The sequence below is a fragment of the Sebastes umbrosus genome, chromosome 22 (genome assembly GCF_015220745.1).
Source record: "Sebastes umbrosus isolate fSebUmb1 chromosome 22, fSebUmb1.pri, whole genome shotgun sequence".
NCBI lineage: Eukaryota > Metazoa > Chordata > Actinopteri > Perciformes > Sebastidae > Sebastes > Sebastes umbrosus.
Window position 1 is genome coordinate 18,097,209 of NC_051290.1, and position 12,219 is coordinate 18,109,427.

The 12,219-nt window shown below is 41.9% G+C and overlaps 1 protein-coding gene across 48 annotated transcripts in view; it reads left to right on the forward strand.

Annotated features, from left to right (window-relative positions):
• The window catches only part of LOC119481487 (receptor-type tyrosine-protein phosphatase delta-like), a 399,777-nt gene that overhangs the window by 253,990 nt on the left and 133,568 nt on the right, over positions 1–12,219 (forward strand). Inside the window, exon 1 of one of the 48 annotated variants that reach the window (XM_037758450.1) lies at positions 6,686–7,201. The exons of the other annotated variants lie outside the window; for them this stretch is intronic. The gene's annotated coding sequence lies outside the window, so the exon portion shown is untranslated. Of the gene's footprint in view, positions 1–6,685; positions 7,202–12,219 lie in introns of those variants that run through there. 48 annotated transcript variants of the gene reach the window in all.

Consider the following 12,219-nt stretch of genomic DNA (forward strand, 5'->3'; position numbering starts at 1 on the left):
ATCAGATATGATCAAACTACAACCACATAGTCCTGATGAAGCAGATTAGCAGAGTTTTGAGGGTAAAACTTTCAATAAATAATAACTAAAGATGTTTTCCCCGAATTTTGACTCTGCTTGTTGGTTATAGTCATGAATATCTAATGTGATGGAGAAATACTTGAATAATTGAAACCTAGTTTTCAGAGGCTTTAAGGTGCTGCCAGATTGTGACACTAAAAACGCTTTATAGGGTCATACCAGTTTTTATCCTAGTGTGTGAGTTTTCATTTTTTACACAACCATCTGAGGTCCAGGTGACTGTCTAGGGGGATAATTTGGAAACATAAATAGGGTTAATTTAATAATCTGGCATCAGGAGGCGTTGAAGAGTGATTCGCCCTGGGGGACGTGGTATACGGCTGTCATTGTTTCCAAGTTATGTAGGTCACTAAGTGAAATTATATAGATGCTCTCACTGATTGTGTAAGGATCTGGAAATAGCTGTCTGACATGGTACCTATAAATTAACCACTTCATCCCTATCATGTACATAATAATGGCTATCAATGCTCATGAAAGCATGACTGTACGCTGAGCCATCCATCATGTCTGACAGATTCTGAGAAGGAGAGAAGTATTAGATGTCTCGGCCAAGGACTACAGTTCGGTGTTGGTTTACATCTTTCGTGCCTTGGAGATGTGTGTAATATCACCTTGGCATTTGTCGCTTTAGCCCCCCCAACACCACCACCCGCCGCCCTCCTCTCCCTCTCTTGACTGCTTGGGCAACGGCCATAAACAAGTCAATCTCAACACATTGGATTAGATTTATCCGCTTAAAATAGATTGTTATCCCAAAGAGCGTAAGTCTCGCTTGATGGGGAAATTAATTTTACGATGACTGGTTTACTTGATCAGGGTTGCAGGGGAGGTGGGGACTATAAATGTATCAACTCTCGGGCGTGAGGAGCTGAAAACAACCGTCCTTGTTTTTGATTCAGACAAGTTGTCGCTCTTCTCTGCGGCATTATACATGGTGTTGTCTTTGGGTCGCAGAAACTGGAGTAATGACTTGACTGACAGTCATTTGTAATTCGCCAGCAACTTGTCAAGGGTGAGAAGGCCTGCCCCTCGGGCTATAGGGAGATTGACAGTGAACAATATTGTATTTTCACGTCTGTCTGTCTAACATTAAATGTGAAATTGACAGTTTTGTATGCAGAATTATAAATAGGCTGCATGATCAGAAGTACATGCAACTTATCCAGAAATGAAATGCTGTCTATAGAGGAGAAAATCCTTCTAAAATAGCTGTCAGCCCTCCCATATCTAAAGTGTTAAACTGGTATGGCAGTTATTGGATTGAGTTACAATGGAACTGACCTCAGCCTATTGAGCTACAAATCCAGTCTGAGCCTAGTCCTTAGTGTAAATTCATCTGACAAGCATCACTTAAAACATTTTTTTTTTTGCAGACTGAAAAGCAAACCACTTTCTCTGCAACTTAAAGAACAACTTGATTGATTTTCTACCTGTGTTGCCTGTCTGTTTCTGAACCAGACAGTTTAAAGGGGACCTATCATGCTCATTTTCAGGGTCATACTTGTATTTTGTGTTTCTACTAGAACGTGTTTACATGCTTTAATGTTCAAAAATCACATTTTTTCTGTCTGAATATACCTGTATTCACCCTCTGTCTGTAACGCTCCATTTTAGCGCCTGTCTCTTTAAGAACGCCTCCCGAAAAAGCCCAGTCTGCTGACTAGGTTGTCTTATTTCACAGTTTGTGGGCTAGTAAGCACTCCAGACACCCAAATGTATGTGCACAGGCACTGATAAAGTGAGTTTTTTTCATGATATGTCTCCTTTAAAGTTGATATACAGGAGAAAAGTACGACTTTTAGAAGTAGTTTTATCCCCACTGAGGAAAAAACACTGCACCCTGTCAAATTAAATCATACAAAATCTATGAAATGATTTGCTTTATACAGTAACTTCCATAGTCCACCACTTTAAATTCAAGGTATCCACCAACTCTAGCACTGCGACACAAAGGCGCTGTCAAGGACTGAGCTTGTGTTAAAAAGCAAGTGGCTAGATGAGGCTGTACTTGGGCAAATGCAGTGCTTTGAGCTACATACTAATGTCAGTATACTTAGATGCTCACAATGGCTATGCTAACATGTTGATTATTATTAACATGATGTTTAGCATGTATAATGTTTACCGTGTTCTTAGTTTAGCATACTACCATTTGCTAATTAGCCCCAAACACCAAGTACAGCTCGAGGCTGATGGGGGATGTGATTACTTTCGCAGGTATTTAGTAGATGTTGAGATATTTCAAAAGATAAATAAAAACGTTGGCCTGATGGTGGCGCTAGGATTTTCAAAGTTATTATGATCCATCCTACATGAATGTCTGTACAAAAATGAATGGGAATTCATCCAGTATTTGCCAAGATATTTCAATTAAATTCTGATATGTTGAATAATAAAAAATTGCACGATATTTAAATATCCATTGTGGAAATAATATTTAGCTGCTAATAAATACTAGCCCTAAACTCATTATTGAATATGACATTCAAAATATAATTTTGCAGCATGTAAGGCAACCCACTACCATTGCACGATATTAAAAAGACAAAAAAAAAGAAAATGAGACATGATTGAACAGAATTTCAACATAAATGAGAATATTCAATGCTAATTAGTTTTATGAAATTAGAATAGTCCCCATAGATTTACTGTGTGGGCAGCTACACAGAGAACCACATGCATAAAAAGATTTGCTTACATTATTCATCCAAAGCAAATGCATATTGATATTATATAACCTTTAGCATCCTTAGCTGCATTTGCATTGTATTTGCATAGTAAATGTCAATCAGCGCTACACTTCGCACGGCCCCACACACGTGTGGATGTAAACATGCCCGAGGCAGTACATCAAACACGGTTGGCTCACTTACTAGTAATGTGTTGTCATTGTCCTACAACAAAGAAAACATTTGCCAAGTGAGTTAAACGGCCCTCCTACTGTCAGGAGTATTAATAGGCGAACTTGCAGCATGTGGCGATGCCGCATCTCAGCCCGGCACTCAGGTTTTCTCTGTCGTGGATCCTTCTTATTGAAGGACAGTTGGTTTATAGACTACCGCGTCCTGTTGGGCAACAAAGTTCAGCCATGATAGCCCAGCAAGGCAGCCTCTTGATAAATCCTACCCTTGCACCCATTTATCAACAAGTGCTGCGGCATTACTGCTAAGCTGGTGCCGAGAATATGAAAGCGCAAGGTTGGATGCAGAGCAGAATTATAAATCTAATAACTACTGTCATCCAATTACATTCAAAGATTGTGAATACAGGCGAGGGATTTGGAAAAAAAGACCCCCGCATGCACTGAAGGTGAATGTCAAGAGGCCCCAACTAAAGGATTGATAGCATTTTATTAAAGCGATCAGAGGTTTATGAATGTTGGATAACCAACCAAAATAGCGTTCTGGCCTTCAGTCTAGACTCTTGATAAATAAGAATATTTTCTTAATAACTGCTTTGGTTAAAGTCAGATAACCAGACATTTGTGATCTAAAGTACATTGTGCCCATAGACACAACTAGCTATCACTCCCACCGTGTTTTCACACAGCCAGCATTCAAGGGCAGTAGTTCACGTAACAGTAATTTCATCAAGTTTCTCCATTGTTCATTGTCACAAAACCAACACTTTCTTTTGGCCTATAAATCTACATGCGGAGGCGGTATCAAATTCTGCCCTTAGAAAATGGTGCTCGGTATAATTTGCAGGTATAAATCACCATCGCAGTTACTCAATCAGATACGTGACATGTCTGAGTGCAGGTAAGAAAACAGATCTGCTGACTGCAGTAGTCTGTCTCTCAGAGTGCTATTGTTGGATGCTAGATGTTGGTGTCTGCGGGGCTAGGTTGTTCATCAGGAGGTTTGGGTTGCTGCCACAAAAGCAACTTTTCTCAAAACACAATTGGTCATAGTCATCTGTCTCCCGGGGCCGCTGCTGTTATTTTTCTGTAGCCCTACATCAGACGACCGTGCACTTGACTGCGTTATCGAGAGCGACGTTATCCCTTTATGCGTTGTTGTGCACCATTATGTCTATTCAGTAACGTGGATGTGAATGGATCACGTCTTGGGATCATTACATGAAATGTGTGATCATTATACATGGATTATAGAGGTTACTGCTCAACGTGGCTGCTCTGATAGGCTGACCTTGGAGTGCACACTGCAGTATGTGGAGGCAGGTTTTCTACATACCGAAGCAATGCCTTTAATAAAAAAAAATAAGCAAAATAGTGTATGACAGGCATGCACAACAGTCAAGCCCAGTCTGACAGCAAAATCAATATTATATCCCTACAGGGACCTATAGTGTGTCTGTTAGTGATGAGTGTGTAGTGGCCCTATTGTACATGATGGCATTTTTATGGAGTTTGCACTGACATTACCACCACAAAGCATCCATGTACGCCAGGCTTCACCTCTCACCTGCTTTAAAGGGTCTCTGTGTAAGATCTGGCCAAATGTTTTGTTAAAAAAAATGAACTAACATAATCAACTGCATGTGAAGGGCTTACAGAGATGTTCATATACAAAAATGAGCATGCTTCTGTCTCGTTAAAACACTTGTACTTCTAGAGGCGATAGCGAGCCACTGTAGCGTCCTGTCTGCCCCTCAGTCCAAAATGAGAGGACGAAGAAGTAGAGCTGCCCCGAGGGCTTGTCAATAATAACACCATGGTCCGTGTACGTTTTGATAGTTAGTTTATTGGATTAAATCCAAAGTGGCAGAAACGATAAAACTTATAAATGATAAATTTAGATTGTATGGACCATAGACTGTATATATAGATGGACGACGCGTCTCCACCTCCTCCCACTGTACAAAAGTGAAGACAAAATATCACGTATACGTCAGCTGCCATCTTGAGATTTTGACGTCATATGGAGCTGGAATCTGCGCAGTAATGATCGGGGGGGCTGAAGCCACGGTATCAAGGTCCTGCCCACACACCCGCCCGAGCCAATCACGAGCCGAGCACGGCAGCAGCTTGTTAGCATGAGCCACCTAGCTGCTACGTTAGCACCACGGTAGCTGTTTGGCTAGAAAGACACAACAACTACTCACCATAATGTAATAATCTCTACAACTACATTTATTATCAAATTGACACATGTTCTATTACGCAGACTGGTGGCGGTTATGGGAAGTTACATCTCCTCTCTCGTACAATTGCCGAGCCTCCAGCTGTGCAACTTTTTCACTCAGAGCAGCTGTCAATCATGACGTCTCAACACCTTTTTAAACAACTCATTAAAACCAAACTTATCAGAAAAATAAACACTTGAACATACCAGTGTGATAAGAACTACCTAAAGAGGGAAAACATCTTTGGGAAAAATGCATTTGATGTGTACTTTGACATGTTAGTTTGGCCCATGTCCCATCTGCTAACATGGAGCAGGCTGGGTGTATGACCTATACTGCAACCAGCCACCAGGGGGCGATCAATACATTTTGGCTTCACTTTCAGGGAGCTGTCATGTCATCCATTTATATACAGTCTATGGTGTAGACCCAGTAGGAGAGGTGAAATGCTGCTCCCTATTTAATTGGAGCATGTGGCCAGATATTACACATTGCCCCTTTAAGGTTCAGTGGTAGAAAGTACTGAAGTACTGAAGTACTGTACTTAAGTACAAACCTGAGGTGCTTTATTCTACTATTGCACATTATTCTCACTCATCATACTCACACTAAATTTCAAAGGGAAATATTTCACTTTTTACTCTACTAGATCTATTTGACAGCTATAGCTACACAAGATGATTTCACATTAAGGATGTTAAAAATGTCTAATGAACATATAAAATATGATAAAGTATAAAAATGCCCCATATAAAATATAAAACCACATAAAAATAGGCAGATGCTGCTTGCATTTTGATGCATCAGTAATTATCATCCACCGGCACAATGAATAACCTTATAATGACAATTTTACAAGCACAGTAAGCACATTTCACTGTATAATTAGTATTTTGCAGATAACACTTCAATACTTTTACTGAAGTAAAATTTGAATGCATTTGTTTTTTGCTTTTATTTATATTTGTAATGGGATATTTTCACATGTTGGTATTAAGAAAGATATCTGAATACTTTTTTCCACCACTGCTGGTGACACATTCACACTCTGAACATTTTTTGATGTCGCCTTCTCATTCCCATTTTTGTTCCAATTTTTTTTTTTGTGCCATTTTTATTAATCCTTCTTATATATTATTGCATAATATGCTGTTGGTTGCATCATGATGTATAGGATGTTTGCAATCCTCCATCATAATAACATAGCTGTAGTCCTATGCAGACCCATGTGGTGTCACACATGCACTCATATTCTCACGGTTTACCAACTGGAAATAATTATGTATGTGAGATCCAAACACGCACAAATCTTCCTCTAAAATAGCCATGTCCCAGTGCACATTCCTGCAGTGGACTTGTGTGTGTGTGTGTTGGGGGGGTTGATCCAGGAGAGTTGGGAAAGTGGGACCTCGCTGAGTGACGTCACCCCTCCTACTCACACACACACCTCTTTCTCTCTCTCTCTACCTCCCTCTCTCTCTCTCAGTCTCCCGTTTTTCTCTGCCTGGGGTTTCAGTCCGTGCTCAGGTCTCGGCAGAGAGAGAGAAAGAGACAGACGGACAGACTGACAGACAGAGAGAGAGAGAGAGAAGGAGAGAGAGAGAGAGAGAGAGAGGGAGCGCAAGGGGGCTGTGCGTCCCAGCCAACACCGCACCACTCTTCAAACACAACCACAGTCTCGCCACGTTCAATCCAATGAAGATCTAACGAGCACAACACAGACAGAACCCATTTCCAGAGAATATTGTAGCACATACACGCTCACACGTGCGTGGTTTTCGCCCCGGAGACGCGTCGGTGACGGACAACTCGAGGAAAAGACGCGAAATAAGAGCGAACAAACGGGGGGGGGGAAAGAAGAAGAAGAAAGAAGAAGAACCTGAGGACGGATTTCTTTCCTCCACGTTATTATTCTATTTCCCCGGGACTAGACTGTCATTACTGGATGTAAAAAAAACAACAAAACTCTCGACTTGTACAGAAAAAAAGGAGAGACTGAGTTTCAAACTGACCGCACAATGGTGATAAGGTAAGAATGTTTGGAGAGCCTGGGAGTTTGGAGCTTGTGCCGCAGTGATTTCAGGTGTGCGTAGAGCCTCATGAAGTTGCTTCAAACACACCAGTTAAACCTATTTGGACTGTCTTTATTCTCATAATGTATATATGCGTAATGCTGGCTGGCGTGTTGACGCATATAACCCTTTTATTTATGTGCCAAGAAGTGTTTTACGCATAGTTTATTATTATTATGAATGCGCGCATCCTTTGGATAGCGCTTTTCCGAGCCACAATACAGTACGTAAACGCCACGGATGACATAAAGTACCTTCATTAACTGGTTTATTAATCTATTTTGATTATATATATATACACATATTACATCCTTTAATGCGCAGGTGGGATGTTTTTGTCATGGTGTGCTGTTTGTGTTGAGGCTTTGGAGAGGCGATTTATGTTAAGATGTGTTCATTTTTCAATAAATCATCGTAATATACACGTTTCATTGTTTTTAATATCGCGTTTTGAGAAGACTACAGTTAATTTGTTCCCATTTATGTTATCAAAAATAACCCGCCTGCACAAACGTTATTTTAAGCTCCCTGTCATGTAAATACAGTTCATTTAGTGGACCCTTTTTTTTTTAGAGTTGTGGAAGCCTTTTCAGCGACTAGATTGTGAAGAATTTTTCAAAGTGCATTCCTGAAACTCTCTAGAGATCTCTCATCTTATCCGTCTTTATTTTTAGAACTCGTTTTTATGTTTCGCGGGGGTTTAAAGTTGACTTTGCTTTTTAAAGAGCTCACATGTTTAAAAAAAAAAAAAAAAATCAGAAAGTCAGTGAGGCAGGCAGAGAAGTCAGTTAGTCAGTCAGTCAGTCAGTCACATATTCTGTCAATCAGGTGAAAGTGAAGCTTTATTTCCAGCAGAGCTGTGCACACCACCTGTGCTCAGTGTGCCAGTTGGGCCACTAGGGGACTCATTCTCCTCAGCCAGAGAGGGGAATGCAGTAGAGAGGCTACAAAGCCATGAAGAAGGGCTTTTAGGCACCATGCAGAAAACCATTTTAACATAAATAGGCGTAGTGGTTTCCAAAGCTCACAAAATACCTGCTTATGTATCCATGAACTTGTTGAAAATTATAGATTTGTAATTGAAGCATTATGGTGCAAAACAAAAAGGCCTAAATAAAGGCTATGCATTGTAATGATTGCTGTCTGAGCCAAATGAAAAAAAGCAGTGATTGAAGGTGGAGTAGGGCAGTGAGGTGCTCAAAAGGCCAGTAAGTGTGTGTGCGTATGCAAATCAGCGTGCCTGTGTGTGTTTGCTCAAGCAATTCCCAGTTTACAGCCAGTAAGCACTTGCCAGCACCTCCACTGTCGTACATGTTTTACAGTTCCGAGCTCAAACAATTAGCGCTCGCCCAATTTTGACACGGCGCAATTAACGCTGTCACCACGCGTTCGATTTCCAATTTTGCTGTTGCGACAGCAAGGCGCTCAAAAAAAGAGGAGACAAAATGGATATAAGGCAGTTGCTCGCTCAAAGTGCTGCCATCCAAAGTCGCTGAAGGGAGCAAAGTGTCTCAGTCATTGGAAAAAGCGGCGCCGACGCGGCCATCTTCTCTTCATCCTTCACTCAGTGGCGTTTCTAAACCCTCTAAAATAACATAGAACTTGTTGTGGAAAAATCTTCATGTGTATTGTGAAAAGGTAATTCCGTATTATAGGGTAAAAGGAAATGAAAGGAGAAATGAGTCAAGCTTTCACCAGTGTGTGTGTGTGTGTGTGTGTAAAGGATACAAACAGTTCATGGCATGCAAGCCATTAAATTGAAAAATGATATAAGGGTTTAGAAAGTGCCTATAAGGGAGTTGGGCCATTTTTGCGTGCCTGCCGATGTACTTTTTTCTCCAGCTTTTTGTGCCTGAAGCACATTCTGAAATCATATCCCACAATTCTGACAGTGTCTCGAAGCGACAGCTGGGTATTTTCAAGACTGAACGTTAGAGAAAAGTCAACAATGTCTTTCAGATGTCCTTTTTTACTTTCTCGAATGTACACTCACCTGCCTAAGTGTTTTTAAAGCGCTACTACATATGCGGGTTAAATGTTAAGCTTATAGATATAAGCTCATTGACAGCAGTGAATTTAATGTAACAGAGGCATCATGAAGGACGGCGGGAGCTTTCCACATTCCCTTATCCAAGTTCTTCTTCGGCACAAAGCCAAGCCCTCTTACAAACAAGTGTGCCTGCACCTCACTCCCATTGTCTTAGCACAGCCAAGTAGCTCTGACTCACTGGTTTATTTTCAATTGCGGACAAAAAGAGCGAGAAAAAAGTTTGTGTGTATGTGTGTGCCTGCAGTGTGTGAGCACTACTTCAGGAATTCCAAGGCCAGGGCCCCTATTACGAGTGTGGAATGAGAAATCAACACTTACATTACAAAAATGGATACGTAAACACGGAGGCCACAATTATCAGGCGCCGTGGCGTTGGAGCTGGAGGAGATGGAGTGCCAATAGGTCTGTTAGCAATCACCCCCCTCACTGCCTGCCCTCTGTAATCCAGTGGGTGTATTCTAGCTTATTTTGTGCCAGCAACATCCCTTAACAACTACCCACTGACTGGCAGGCCGGCTGGCTAGCTGGCAGGGTGGGTGGTTGGCGGATGCAGGGGGAAGTTTGACTGGTAGAGGTCATGTTGGAGAAAAACAAGGCAGGGTGGCAAGGTGTATGCCCACGTGTCGTAGTGGTGTCGGTATGTGTACTCTATACGTACATGTGTGTATGCGTTTTGTATTTCTTGCAGTTTAGTTTCTTCATGTTCATCAACCGACGTTTGTGCCTGTGCGTCAGGGGCCTCCAGCCGACTACAAGCCCACTTCACATGGGGCGGCTTGATGCATTGTGACAAATGAGAAAGCAGTTTGATTTCGCACAACACTGAGCTGCACTCCAGCATAATGAAGTGATCATGACTTTACCCTTGGTTCACTTTGGCCCCGGTCCCGCTGTGTTTTTCCCCTCGATTCAATCGCTTCACTCACTTATTTACTTGGCAAGCATTTCCTCCCGTAACCTCTAGTACTGCATAACTAGCGTCAAGGGTGGGTTGCTTGATAAAAACCACCGCTACGGGGCATTGGTTTTACACATAGGGGAACGTGGGCAGCTTTTTTTTTATTGATATTCAAGTTGCCACTGGGTTGGAATAATAAGGAGCCTATTTTCACGCCCAGGCAAAATCACCTCTACTGTCCATCACCCTGTCAGGGCAGAAAAGCTGAGGCGTAAATATTATTTGGCAGTGGAGGGAGCACGGGGCTACAGCTGAGCTTGTTCTTTCCTGTTTACTGCTCGTTGTGTTTCTCTCTGTCCTTTCTCATCTTCTTCTTTCTTTCTCTCTGTCTCAGATGAGTCTCATCAAAATGAGATATCATGAAAAAAGTTCCCCATCCTTTCCTCCTGGTTTCACTCATTCTAACACACTAAGCATAGTGTCACTTCCAACGTGGCTCAACTTAACGTTGGGTACAGTATGGTTAGAACGCTTCCCCCTAGACTGGGCTCTGCCTCCAGGCTTTTGCGTACAGGGGGAGTACCGATGTGTCAGAAACGGGAAGGACTGCTTTTCCGCCGCAGCTGTCCTTTGCTTGCAGATTGGGTTTCAGGAGATATGATGGATGCCAAACGCCTGTAGCCAGTTGTGAAGACATAGAGGGGGAGGGAGTATGCTGGTATGGATTTGGATCGGGGTCAGTGGCACTGGCAGGGCATTGGAATTCTGACCTCCATTTTTGATCACCCCCCATCTAGCAACTAACATCCTGTAACTGTTAGCACTTTGAGAGAGTTAGGGCTAATTAGAAGAAGTGGAAGATAATAACTCTGGTTTCAAATATTGCAATGAAAGTGATGGGGGTATAAAAAAAAAGGTAACTTGGTGATATTTTTTTAAGACTTTCTGATTGTGTTGCAACCCACAACATTATTTCTTTTTATGCCCTTCCCATCGTCTCATTTCCTCTTATCTTAATTTTTTTTGGAAAGGCTGAGAGCCGAATCCACTGAGGTTCATTTGAATAACCGACAGAATGAGGAAATAAAAGCTGGGGGAAGAAATAGAAGTGGCGGTCGGGCTCTGTGCATTCATGTCACACAGCTTTATCAAATTATTCCACAATAGCAGCCACACAAGTGATGGAATTTCAATTAAAGTATGACAGTTTTAGAATTTGTTTCTGCTCGCAAGAGAGCTAGTAGGGGTTGCGTTTCATGGGTTGGTGGTGGGGGGCACGAGGGAGTGGACGGTGGGGAGGGTCTCCTACAGAAGACATATTTTCCAGTCTATATTCTCCATCTATCCGCCTCCCTCTTCACTCACCCCCCCTTATCCTCCATCAAAAGGGAATGACTTAGCAAACACTTTTGTTCAGAGGCACTCTGCGGTTAGAGCCTGGAGCCGGGCAAAAATGGGGTGTTATGATAAAGGTCTCTGCGACGAGAAGTCAAAAACGGAGCCTTTAGTTGATAGGCTCTTTCCAAGAACAATTACGCTACCTGCTGTGCCAAATAGAAGGGTGCAAGAGATAAGTGCAAGGGAGGGGTGCACAGCTCAGGCTGGTGGCTACCTCGTAAACTGGGAAAGAGCAACGTGTATATATATGACCCTCGGGGACTGTAAACTGTTTCGGGGCTGAATTTGTAACACAAAAACACTAGTGCACATACTCAAATATGAGCAGACACACGCAGGGTGTGAAAGACTGTATACAAATGATAGAACTAATCCTAAGAATAGACAAAACGTTGTGTTTGTTGCTGTGCATAAAATCATTCGCATAACCTAAAATAAGACCTAACTTTTATCTTAAATGAGGCTTAAGAACAATGATGATTGGGATTTGTATTTGCTGGCCATTTGCATTTCCCAGACTCCCAGTGGAATTGGCAAAGGGGAGAAAATTCCATTAAAAAGTGCAGTGACATTGCCACATAGCAATTTCACGAATGAGGAATGCATTTAATAGTGGATGGATTTTTCAT